The sequence below is a fragment of the Danio aesculapii genome, chromosome 8, assembly GCF_903798145.1.
Source record: "Danio aesculapii chromosome 8, fDanAes4.1, whole genome shotgun sequence".
NCBI classification, from domain to species: domain Eukaryota; kingdom Metazoa; phylum Chordata; class Actinopteri; order Cypriniformes; family Danionidae; genus Danio; species Danio aesculapii.
The window spans coordinates 32,624,757-32,637,167 of NC_079442.1; the positions used below are offsets into that span (position 1 = coordinate 32,624,757).

At 33.7% G+C, this 12,411-nt stretch overlaps 1 protein-coding gene and 2 long non-coding RNA genes across 8 annotated transcripts in view; all 3 read right to left on the bottom strand.

Moving 5' to 3' along the window:
• The window catches only part of nfic (nuclear factor I/C), a 242,356-nt gene that overhangs the window by 172,263 nt on the left and 57,682 nt on the right, over positions 1-12,411 (bottom strand). The window lies entirely within an intron of this gene.
• Positions 4,888-6,626, bottom strand: LOC130233623 (uncharacterized). The gene is made up of 3 exons (XR_008838222.1): positions 6,574-6,626; positions 6,281-6,359; positions 4,888-5,080 (listed from the first exon to the last, which is right to left on the bottom strand). It is a non-coding gene; the product is annotated as an uncharacterized LOC130233623 (long non-coding RNA).
• LOC130233624 (uncharacterized) lies at positions 8,640-10,031 on the bottom strand. The gene is made up of 4 exons (XR_008838223.1): positions 9,703-10,031; positions 9,355-9,416; positions 9,002-9,071; positions 8,640-8,658 (listed from the first exon to the last, which is right to left on the bottom strand). It is a non-coding gene; the product is annotated as an uncharacterized LOC130233624 (long non-coding RNA).

Below are 12,411 nucleotides of genomic sequence, written 5' to 3' on the forward strand. Positions count from 1 at the left end.
AAAAGCACTTCTCCAACTGTCTGAGCATTTAAATAAATACACTTCGGAAAATGACACTTAGTGCCTCGCTGTGCTGCTGGCTTTCTAAAAAGCAGCAGCGACAGCAATCTCATTGAAAAACACTGAAAAACTCTTCGGTGGACACTCGCCCTAAAGTACTGTCAAGATAAATTTTGAATTATAGCTTGATAAACGGTCTGAGAGTTTAAACTGTTACATATATTGAGGTTTGAATGTTTTACAGCCCTCGCTCTCAGTAATTTCCTTAGCTCTTGTTAAAAAAAAAAAAAACCTAAATGAGAGCAAAAATTATATATACAACCAACTTTAGAGCTTGCAAAATGTGTGATTATCAAGGTTTATTAGGTTTTATTAAAAATGTATCTCCCTAAAGAGAAAATTAAAGAATGTTCTCATCTAGAACCTGACCATTGTGTTCTGTTTGGGCTGCTGTTGTTAATTAAATTCAACTTTCAACTAGTTAAATAAAATAAAATCCTATTCATGTCAATTTTGAACAACCTCTGAAAATGACTCAAAGCAGACTGCCGAGTTTGACATGGATTTTTTTTACACACACAAAAAGAAATATATTTAATAAGATTAATGAAATAGCAGTAGTGTTTATATAAAAACAAAACCCCCGGAACTAAATGTGTTAATCAGTGGGCCCTTCATGTGCAGGACTAAATCCTTATAAGACCTCAGACGCCCCTTGTCACATCAGGTCCCGGGACAATGGCCACAGATGAACCATGAAGAAACTGCTTTGGATTCTACCATGTGATGTCTGCAAACAATGACACAGTTACCTCAGGTAACCTCAAGTTATTACCCCTTCTGCCCTCTCTCTCTTGCACACACACACACACACACACACACACACACATACTTGTTTTTGTGCATTGTGGGGGTCACCTGTCACGATGGCTACATAATGGGGACCCCCCCTTTCTGATGATGTTAGAGACATAAAAAAAATAGTTTGCCACACAAAAACACGAACTATTCCGTAAAATCACGTCAGATTATGGAAATTCCGCAAAATTTTTTTTAGACATGACACAGTGGTCACTTGTGGGGACATTTCAGGTATTGTGTAGAAGTGGGGTCCGCCACACACACAAACGATTTTTAGACAAAGTGGGGACCAATTCTACACACACATTTCCGGTATTGTGTCAAAGTAAGGACCAGGTCTACACACACATTTCCGGTATTGAGTCAAAGTAAGGACCGGGTCTACACACACATTACCGGTATTGAGTCAAAGTAAGGACCGGGTCTACACACACATTACCGGTATTGAGTCAAAGTAAGGACCGGGTCTACACACACATTACCGGTATTGAGTCAAAGTAAGGACCAGGTCTACACACACATTTCCGGTATTGAGTCAAAGTAAGGACCGGGTCTCTACACACACATTACCGGTATTGAGTCAAAGTAAGGACCGGGTCTACACACACATTACCGGTATTGAGTCAAAGTAAGGACCAGGTCTACACACACATTTCCGGTATTGAGTCAAAGTAAGGACCGGGTCTACACACACATTACCGGTATTGAGTCAAAGTAAGGACGAGGTCTACACACACATTACCGGTATTGAGTCAAAGTAAGGACCAGGTCTACACACACATTACCTGTTTTGAGTCAAAGTAAGGACCAGGTCTACACACACATTACCGTTTTTTAGGAAACGTGGGGATCAGATCAGCACCTATTCTAATATTAAATTTTAAACCTCAATCAAGTAATTTGACAGTACACTCTTTTAGAATTTTCATTAAAAGAGCAGGTCAGTTTATAAAAAATGTCATTTGAATAGAGAAGGAACCTCAAGATCCAAACAGGAAATGGTCCAGAATGTATAGATTCAATAAATGTTATATTTATTATAAAGAATTTTCACAAAACCTTTAGTAGTAAAATCAAAATCCATGAAAACATTTGTAACAACTCATAACACCTCATGACTCATAGAGGTATAAAACTCTCTAAAAGCAGTTCTCATTGGGTATAACAAGCTTCCACATAACTCTTCCATGTCTGCGTACACATTTAGTTAAGTGCAAAAGCAAACAGTATTAAAGGGTTAGTTCACCCCAAAATGAAGATTCTGTTATTAATTTCTCTCCTTCACATTGTTTCAATCCCTCGACACCTTTGTTCATCTTCAGACACAAATGAAGATATTTTAGATGAAATGTGAGGGTTTCTTCATCCTCCATAGACAGCAGTGGTCCTGAGACACTCAAAGACCAGAAAAGACTAAACATTGTCAAAACAGTCCTGTGGCTTCAATGCTATTGCAAAAAATGTACTGAGGGCATCGGGACTGATACAGCTGCTGAAAACTGCGCTCTTTGCTGAAATTGCAATTTTGCTCAGGCTACTTCTCTTCAGTGGTTCTGTAATCATGTGAAGCTCCAGGAACATTTTTGTAGCCCCCAGCAATGCAAGACGCAAGCGTCATACTCTCTGTAGTAAACACATACCCATACCCATACTCATCTGACAGAACAGAATTTTATTTTATTTTGCCACACAAAATTGTTCATTGAGCTCCATTTAATTTTATTTAAACCACTGAAAACACATGGAATGTTTTGACTATGTTTTTGGGTCTCGGGACCCTTGCTGTCTATGCAGGATGAGGAGTTCCTGCACTTCATCTAGGGTATCTTCCTTTGTGTCTGAAGATGAACGAAGGTCTCAGGGCATTAGAGAGAGATGAGGGCAAGTAATTAATAATATAATTCACATTTTTGGGTAAACCATTAAAACCCACCAGTATGTTCTATATTGTTGTATTTTAACTATTTGAAAAAAACATTAAACATTAAAACTACTTAAAAATATATTTATAAAGAATTGAACCCCACACATGCACAGAGACCTTCATCATATAACCAAGCCACCAAAACTCAAAATAGACATCATTTGTTAAGCATTAACGCTACATTAATAGTAAGCAGTTTATTAACACAGCTACAGATGCAGTATTCTTCATTTATTCATTTATAAGCTCAATGTTTGTGTTTTCCTACATTGTTTATAATTATTTTCTCATTACTAAATGAAGTATTGCATTATTTACAAACCAGTTGTCTAAGAATGGTTGGTGTTTTTCAAGATCATTAAGAATGAGTAAATAAATGATTAATATACTATTTAAATGAACATTAATATATTTACTATTCAGGTATATAATACGTTTTTCTGCATGTTAATAAATGCTTTATTAACTCAACTTTAAGCAGTGTTGTGACCTAATCTAAAGTGAGGAATATTGATGCTTTATAAATCCCTTATAAATGTCAATTAAAGGCTCAGAATCAAATGAATAATAATCTTTGCAATCGTATCTAAAAAAATAAAATTACTGTAAAGTTTAAACATTGCTGAATAACAGGAGTGTCGAAATACAACATCATTTGATAAAACAACAATATAATAATTTAACAATATATTATGATACATTTCAATGTTATTTAGAGATATTGATAGTGTAAAGCAATTTTATATTTAGACAAGATTGCAAAGATTTACTTTTCATTTGATACAGTTTCATTTGTGTATCTTGTAATGAATAGAAATGAATAAAGTCATTTATTTTCTTTTTTCCTGTTTAGAATATAATTGAGCTTTATATTGTCATTTATAAGAGATTTATAAAGCATAAATAATCCTCACTTTAGATTAGCTCACAAAACTGCATGAAGTTGAGTTAATAAAGCATTTATTAACATACAAAATAACTTGTAATTTGCCTGAATAATAAGATATAAATGTTAATTTAATGTTAAATGTTAATGTCAAAAGTTTTAAAACAGCAACTACTCTTAAATATCTGATTTGTTGATGTATTTTTCATTACTAAATTAAGTGTTGCATTATTTACCAAGGATTGAAAACACAATTAAGCACATTATAAATGTGCTTATAAGTCAATATTTGTAATTTAAAATATTTATAAATATAATTTGTAAACTGCTTACTAATGTCTATTAATGTAGTGTTAATGCTAACAAACGATGAATTAACTATTTGCTAATGTTCATAAATGATTCATAGTGTGCAGTTATTATAGTGTTACCCAACATTTATAGATCTTATTAATCAGGAATATAGTAATGGTTACTCTGTATGATAATAAATGCTTTATTAACTCAACTTCATGCAGTTTAGGAGCTAATCTTAAATGAGGACTGTTTATACTTTATAAATCCCTTATAAATTAAAATCTCAGCTATATTCTAAACTGAAAAAAAAGAAATAAATGAAAAGGATAGTGATTCAGATAGATAGACAGACAGACAGACAGACAGACAGACAGACAGACAGACAGACAGACAGACAGACAGATAGATAGATAGATAGATAGATAGATAGATAGATAGATAGATAGATAGATAGATAGATCAAGAAAAACTTAAGTGAATATTGTTATATTTAGCAATGTTTAAACTTTACAGTATTTTTTTCAGTAAGATTGTTTAAGATTTATTCCTAATTAGATACTGAGCCTTTAATTGTCATTTATAAGTAATTTATAAACTATAAATGGTCCTTACTAGATTAGGTCACAAAACTGCATGAAGTTGTGTTAATAAAGCATCTGTTAACATACAAGGTTACTATATGCCTGAATAATAACATGTACAAATTGAATAGTTTATTAATCATTTACTAACTCATTCTGAGTGATCTTAAAAACCACCAAGTACCCTTTTGTACAAATGGTTGTAAATAATGCAATACTTAATTTAGTAATGAAAAATAAATCAGTAACAAAGCATGAAAATACAATCAAGTCAAGTCAAGAACACAGCATTTGTAGCTGTATTTATAAACTGCTTACTAAAGTCTATTAATGTCGAGTTAGTGCTAAACAAATGATTTATAGTGTGTAGTTACTATAAAAGTGTTACCCAGATTTCTCTTTAAAGAGACAAGATTCAGTTTTTAATATGAAAATCCAAATCTGACCAATCTCTGGTTTTTAGAACTAATGGTTCAGCTTTCACCACAGCATGTACTTCCTGTTTGCTCCAGGGTCTTCTCCTTATGGGACCTATGGGTGGTAAAAATATATAAAAGTGGTTTTAGTTACATAAATGTTCAGTCATTTTTACAACATGTGCTGTAATGTTTATGAATATTGTGCTAGAAAATGCTAGAAAAATATGTTTGCCTTTTGTTAAAAATACTTAGGATGGAGCTTAAAAAAATACTTCAGTAAGCATTAGTCTTATGTTCAGTAAGACTAACGCTCATCTGATTATCAGTAGAGTATAAGCAGACTGTTAGTTTTAAGTTTAGCTCAAACACTACACTGTAAAACATGTTTATTACCAGTTTCTGTATTTTGTGATTTACAAGTGTTTTTTGTTTATTTGTGGTGGTGGAATTGCATTATGGGATGTTAATCTCTGCTCTCTGGACTTCTAATGTTGAAAATTCAACTCTACAGTTCAACAAAGTGACTTTTATTGACATTTTAGTAGTTTGGAATAATATAATGTATAAGAAATATTATCTAGAGAAATAAGTCTTTAGTCTTACAGAAACGTACTGGCAGTTTATTACAAGGTTTCTGTAGCATAATATACAACACCAACCCAAACAAAAAGTCACTTTTTTTTACTTTTCAAGATTAAAAATTGTTGGAGGAAAGATCAAGATACCATAATGCAATTCAAAAGCAGAAATAAACTGATTTCATAAAAACATGAATCACAAAATATGGAAAACTGCTAATTTACTAATTACTACTTATTTATTTATCTATAATTTTAGAGTGTAGAGTATTAGCTGACAGTTAGGTTAAGGTTAGCTCAATAAAACTGACTCTCATTGGTCTCAGTAAATAGTATAGCAGACTGTTAGGTTAGGGTCAAAATTAGTACAATATGACTAACTTTCATATGAATTTAGTAGAGCATTAGCAGTGTTGATTCTAACAGACAGTCTAATGGCTGTTAGTTGACAAGTAGTTGCAGTTACTTGTAGGTAGTAGTAGTAGTTGTAGTAGTAGTAAAGTGAACTATTAAAATAAGTTTAACCAGATATGCAATTAGTATATTTTCCCAAAGTATTTAGCAATATTGTTTAACTAACATTGAAATGGGACATCAAGTGCAACTGTACTGAAATCATTATACAAGTAATGTGCTCCTGCCCTGTTTTACCCTGCATGTTATGTAAATGAGCTTGTGCATTTGGACTTGTACAATAACACAAGTCAGTCACAAATTAGCTTAAATGATCACACCTCTCTTTTTTTGTGAATGCTGGGTCTGCTTCACTATCTTCACAGACACTGTACCATGGTGATGATACTTGAGGGGACTCTGAAAGTAAAATCAAGTCTGAGAGTTGACTTCTCTGCATAAAGCTTACCAAAATGCTATTAATTTGATTTTGTGTTATTTTTTTTAAATGGGTAAAAGCGGTTGTGATGATAGTTTAAAAATAGTTTTCAAACACAGCTCATACATATCATAATAAAAATAAACAATCTGAAATAAGAAATATTCTGATCAGAAAAATAAATAATATTTTTACCTTTTAGATTGGACTTCACCTCCTCCAAAAACACGATCCACTGTAACTTTCTCACTGTAACCCACACAAAAATACATCATTTAAAACAATGTGATATATGTTTGCAAATAAAAATGTCTCAAATCTGCCAAGCGTCTGTTTTCAAGTCCCAGAAAAACTGAGAGTTGTGGGAACAGAGCAGTTCTTTTCTTCTCATATATATATATATATATATATATATATATATATATATATATATATATATATATATATATATATATATATATATATATATATATATATATATATATATATATACACACATACACACACAATTCGTATATATAATTATTTTATACCCATTTTACTATTTTTCCCAGTTACTACTGTAAAAAAAAAACAGCATTCGGTACATACTTTCAGTATCACCTTTTCTAGAAATGACAAGATCTAATCCTGTTTATGTGAAATAAGCTGCTGCTCCAGAAAAGGTTTGAGCTCAAGACCTGTTGCTCGGATGAGTTTTGAAGAAATGAATCTATCACGAATCGTGTCAAAATGTCAATAACCAAATCCAGCTAATTGAGTAATACATGTACGAAGAATGGACCGCTGGTCCCCACTATGTCAGACCTTACTGTGTTTGTTTTCAGGACTAAGTGTTTAACACCGATTCTCTAACATGCCTCTGGTCCCCACAATGTTACACTAGTGCATACATTCACAAATTAGGGGGACACAGACTCGGTTCATTTCTATATTTTGATTAAGTTATTTAGTTACAATTAAATACAATACTTCAACTAATAATAATATTAATAATACTAATAATAATAATTATTTTTTTTTTTTTATTTTTATAATAACCATCCCTTATCAGAGAGGTTGTTGGACTCCTACTGGAGCAGAGCAGTTCTCTTGTGTCATATAGTCATTCTTCAATAAAGTTGAATATAAAAAACAATTAATCAGACCGCAAGTACTCAAGGGTCCCGGTCCCCACTATGTCAGACCTTACTGTGTGTGTATTCAGGACCTAAGTGTGTTTCACAGCTTCTCTAACATGCCTCTGGTCCCCACAATGTTACACTAGTGCATACGTTCATAAATTAGGGGACACACAGGGTTTCATTTCTATATTTTGATTAAGTTATTTAATTACAATTAAAAGCACTACTATTACACAACAAAAACTACTACTACTACTTCTACTACTACTACTACTACTACTACTACTACTACTACTAATAACAACAACAACAACAATAACCATACCTCATCAGAGAGTTGTTGGACTCCTACTGGAGCGGAAGTACTCTCTCTTGTGTCACTATGGTCATTCTTCAATAAAAGCTGAATATAAAAAACAATTAATTAGACACAGTACTCTGGGGTCCCGGTCCCCACTATGTCAGACCATCACTGTGTGTGTATCAGGACTAAGTGGTGTTTCACAGCTTCTCTAAATGCCTGGTCCCCACAATGTTACACTAATGCATACATTCACCAATAGGCGACACACACTCTGTTTCATTTTTATATTTTGATTACGTTAAATAATTACAATTAAAGCCACTACTACTATACTACTACTAATAATAATAATAATAATACTAATAATTAACAACAAAAACAACAACAACAATAATAACCATACCTCATCAGAGAGTTGTGGGCCTCCTACTGGAGCAGAGCAGTTCTGTCATTTGGTCATTCTTCAATAAAAGCTGAATATAAAAAACAAAAATATTAATTAGACAGCAGTACTCAAGGGTCCCGGTCCCCACTATGTCAGACCTCACTGTGTGTGTATTCAGGACTAAGTGTGTTCACAGCTTCTCTAACATGCCTCTGGTCCCCACAATGTTACACTAGTGCATACGTTCACCAATTAGGACACACTCTCTGTTTCATTGCTATATTTTGATTAAGTATTTAATTACAATTAATGCACTACTACAACAACTACTACTAATATTACTACAACTAATATAATAATTATTATTATTATTATTATTATAACCATACCTCATCAGAGAGTTGTTTGGACTCCTAGTGGAGCAGAGCAGTTCTCTCTTCTGTCATTTGGTCATTCTTCAATAAAAGCTGAATATAAAAAACAATTAATTAGACAGCAGTACTCAAGGGTCCCGGTCCCCACTATGTCAGACCTCACTGTGTGTGTATTCAGGACTAAGTGTGTTTCACAGCTTCTCTAACATGCCTCTGGTCCCCACAATGTTACACTAATGCATACATTCACCAATAGGCGACACACACTCTGTTTCATTGCTATATTTTGATTAAGTTAAATAATTACAATTAAAAGCACTACTACAACAACTACAACGACTACTACTACTACTACTACTACTACTACTACTACTACTACTACTAATAATAATAATAATAATAATAACAACAACAACAATAACAACAATAACCATACCTCATCAGAGAGTTGTGGGCCTCCTACTGGAGCAGAGCAGTTCTGTCATTTGGTCATTCTTCAATAACAGCTGAATATAAAAAACAAAAATATTAGTTAGACAGCAGTACTCAAGGGTCCCGGTCCACACTATGTCAGACCTCACTGTGTGTGTATTCAGGACTAAGTGTGTTTCACAGCTTCTCTAACATGCCTCTGGTCCCCACAATGTTACACTAGTGCATAAGTTCACCAATTAGGACACACTCTCTGTTTCATTGCTATATTTTGATTAAGTTAAATAATTACAATTAAATGCACTACTACAACAACAGCAACAACTACTACAACTAATAATAATCTAATAACCATACCTCATCAGAGAGTTGTGGGAGCAGTTCTCTTCTGCAGTCATATGGTTATCCTTCAATGAAAGCTATTAAAAACAGCTTTGTTATACAGGGTCATGTCATGACTATAAAGGTTTCACGGCAGTCTTATGAACCCCCTTAAAAGTAAAGCATTATCCAATTATTTGAACTTTTTTTTTTACTCATTAAGGCAAGAAGAGTTATTAAGAGATTGATTTCATTATCTCTTATGGATAATGCAAACTCTATATTTTTTTACAGATTTACCCTTAATCTATATTAACAATACAAACTTTTAGCTTGCTGAATGTATTGAAGATTAATGTATATAGGTGGTAAAAATTGTCAAACCTTTCTCCAAGGCCAATCACATGCGCCATAGTCAAAAGTTATTTCCTCTCCAGGGAAATGTCCCTGATTGCAAAAAGGCACAAATGAGGTATTCTCTGAACAACAATCTTATTGACAGTGCAGTTTGGGTGCAGATGGTTATCATTCACCAGCCGGCCGAGGGTCCCGTCCACGAGCGGCATCAATGCCGCAAAACTAAGAGAAAAAAGCAAATAACATATTTAATTATGCTCTCTCATAGCAATAAGAAAAAGCTAAACTATGACATGAATACAAACACAATGATTATAATATATACACGTACATTTGAAGGGGGAAAACACTTAACCACCTCTTCTTGTTTTACCATTTAAAGTCAAACATAAAGACAGTATTTTGATTAATATCTCATCTATGCTCTGCTTCCACAAGCTCTATCATCTTGTACTCAACCACAAAACTTCCTTTAATAAATGTGCACAATGCAAACACTGATCTAAAAGATATTAATGAAACATATAGCGCTCAAAATGACAAAAACCTCACATTAGCATCCTCTCTCAGTGTGTGAATTATAATACAGAACCTTTTGAAGTGGATCAGAACCTTTCCTCAAAGTTGTTCTAATACTATTGAACACCTGTTCTTTTTTCATAGGACAATTTTAATGAACTTTTTCCACTTCAATCGTTTACAGGTCACACTTTACAATCAGGTTTCATTAGTTTATGTACTTACTAACATGACCTAATAATGAACAATGCATGTTCAGCATTTATTAATTAGAGTTCAACATTTACTAATGCATTGTTAAAATCTAAATTCATGCTTGTTACCAGTAGTTAATGCTGTGCGTATTCAACTAATAATGAACAACTTTATTTCCATTAACTAAACTTAACAGACATGAACAAATACTGTAATAAAAGTATTATTCGTTGTTCATGTTAGTAAATGCATTAACTAGCATTAACTAATTCAACCTTTCATTGTAAAGGGCTACCAGGTGACAGTAAATAAATAAATAAATGAAACACGCACACACAATGTACATTTATGTACTTTTATGTATGTTTTACACTTGGTTGGAGTTTATTATAATTATTCATCTTAAATAAAACTTTTCTAAACATCATAGAATAAATTAAGTATATTTCTAGGACCAGATGGCTCCACATTTTAATTATAATCTCTATATTACTACAGTAACGTATAAATAGTATATAATAGTGTTATTTGAGGATTAAATGTTTAAAAAGGCTTGGATTTTTGCAAAGCAATTGTACATTTAACCACTTTAAAAGTACGATACAAAAACTATGAAAACATACTTAGTAACCTTCTATATAATCGGTTTCCAGTGAATGGGTCTTGTCAGTGGAGCTGGTGATGTGTTTCTCCGCATCTTTTAATGATTTTATCCTCCGTCGATCCATTTAGCCGCCCGGGGCGTGGTGACCGTCCGGCCGCGGCTCACGCACTCCACTCCGGCCTCTGATTCACGCGCAGCACCGGGCAGTTAGCACGTTAGCACATTAGCGCGAGTAACTTTTACTCGTGTAAACAAGTTAAATTACATACCGAACTGTAGTTTGTGTCTTATCAATGTTTTATTAATACGTAATTTGAAACAACATCGATTAAAACACCCAGGAAATTAGTTAAAACATGTAACTTTACCTGATAACTGTCAAAAGTATGCAACAGAAATATTCGTCATATAACCGATTTTATTACATTATGATGATGAAAAACATTCTAACTTACCCGCAAACCTCGATTAATTTGATGGACCTTAATTAAGTTAATTAAAGTCGGATTTATTCAGGAGATCTGCGCATGTGCAATAGCTAGAGTGTGTATATTGCGCCAAGTGTGTGTGAGGGTGCAGTACCGCCATCCGACTACAGGGGCGCTATAGAGCAGTGCGCCGACACACACTCACACACTCAAATCAGGTGATTGGTCAAGGTGGGGATCAATGAAAAAAACAGCACTAGGCATATCAGCAACGCCCCCTGAGTCTTTTAAAGGCAAAACATAGTGGGGACCAGGCGTACGGTCCCCACTATGTTTTTGGTCCCCACTTTGTGAGTGTGCTAACATGCTGAGGTCCCCACCATGTAATAAAAACAAACACACACACACACACACACACACACACACACACACACACACACACACACACACACACACACACACACACACACACACACACACACAGCAGTGCACTTAGACCTCTCTCTCTGCACAAACAGCCGAGCCACACCTCTCAGTCCTACTGAACGGGATGCACACCTGGTGAACCAACTGTTACAGTTAAGCACAGCCAATCACAGCTTATACGCTTATACGTTTTCAATCAGGTTGATAGCGGTGATCTTGTAAAGCCTATACAGGGTGCTCAGTGACTGCCGTGCAAACTTAATCTCACAGTTTAAATACACAGAAGAATGAAAGTGTATTTGGATACTGTAATTCATCTGTTTCGCTCATATGATCATCAAACAAAATATATCTCTACCAAACTGGTTATCAACGATTTACTGTGAATATTCATTTCTATCTAATTGAGCAGATGACCTGGTCATGTACAATCAATCTTAAAAATAATAATACTGTTAAATTCACTTAAGTAAATATAATTGACTAGAAAATTTAACAAACAATATAAATTTTGAACTATATGTGAATTTTACAGTTTTATAATAGCTTAAAAGTAAATAAAAC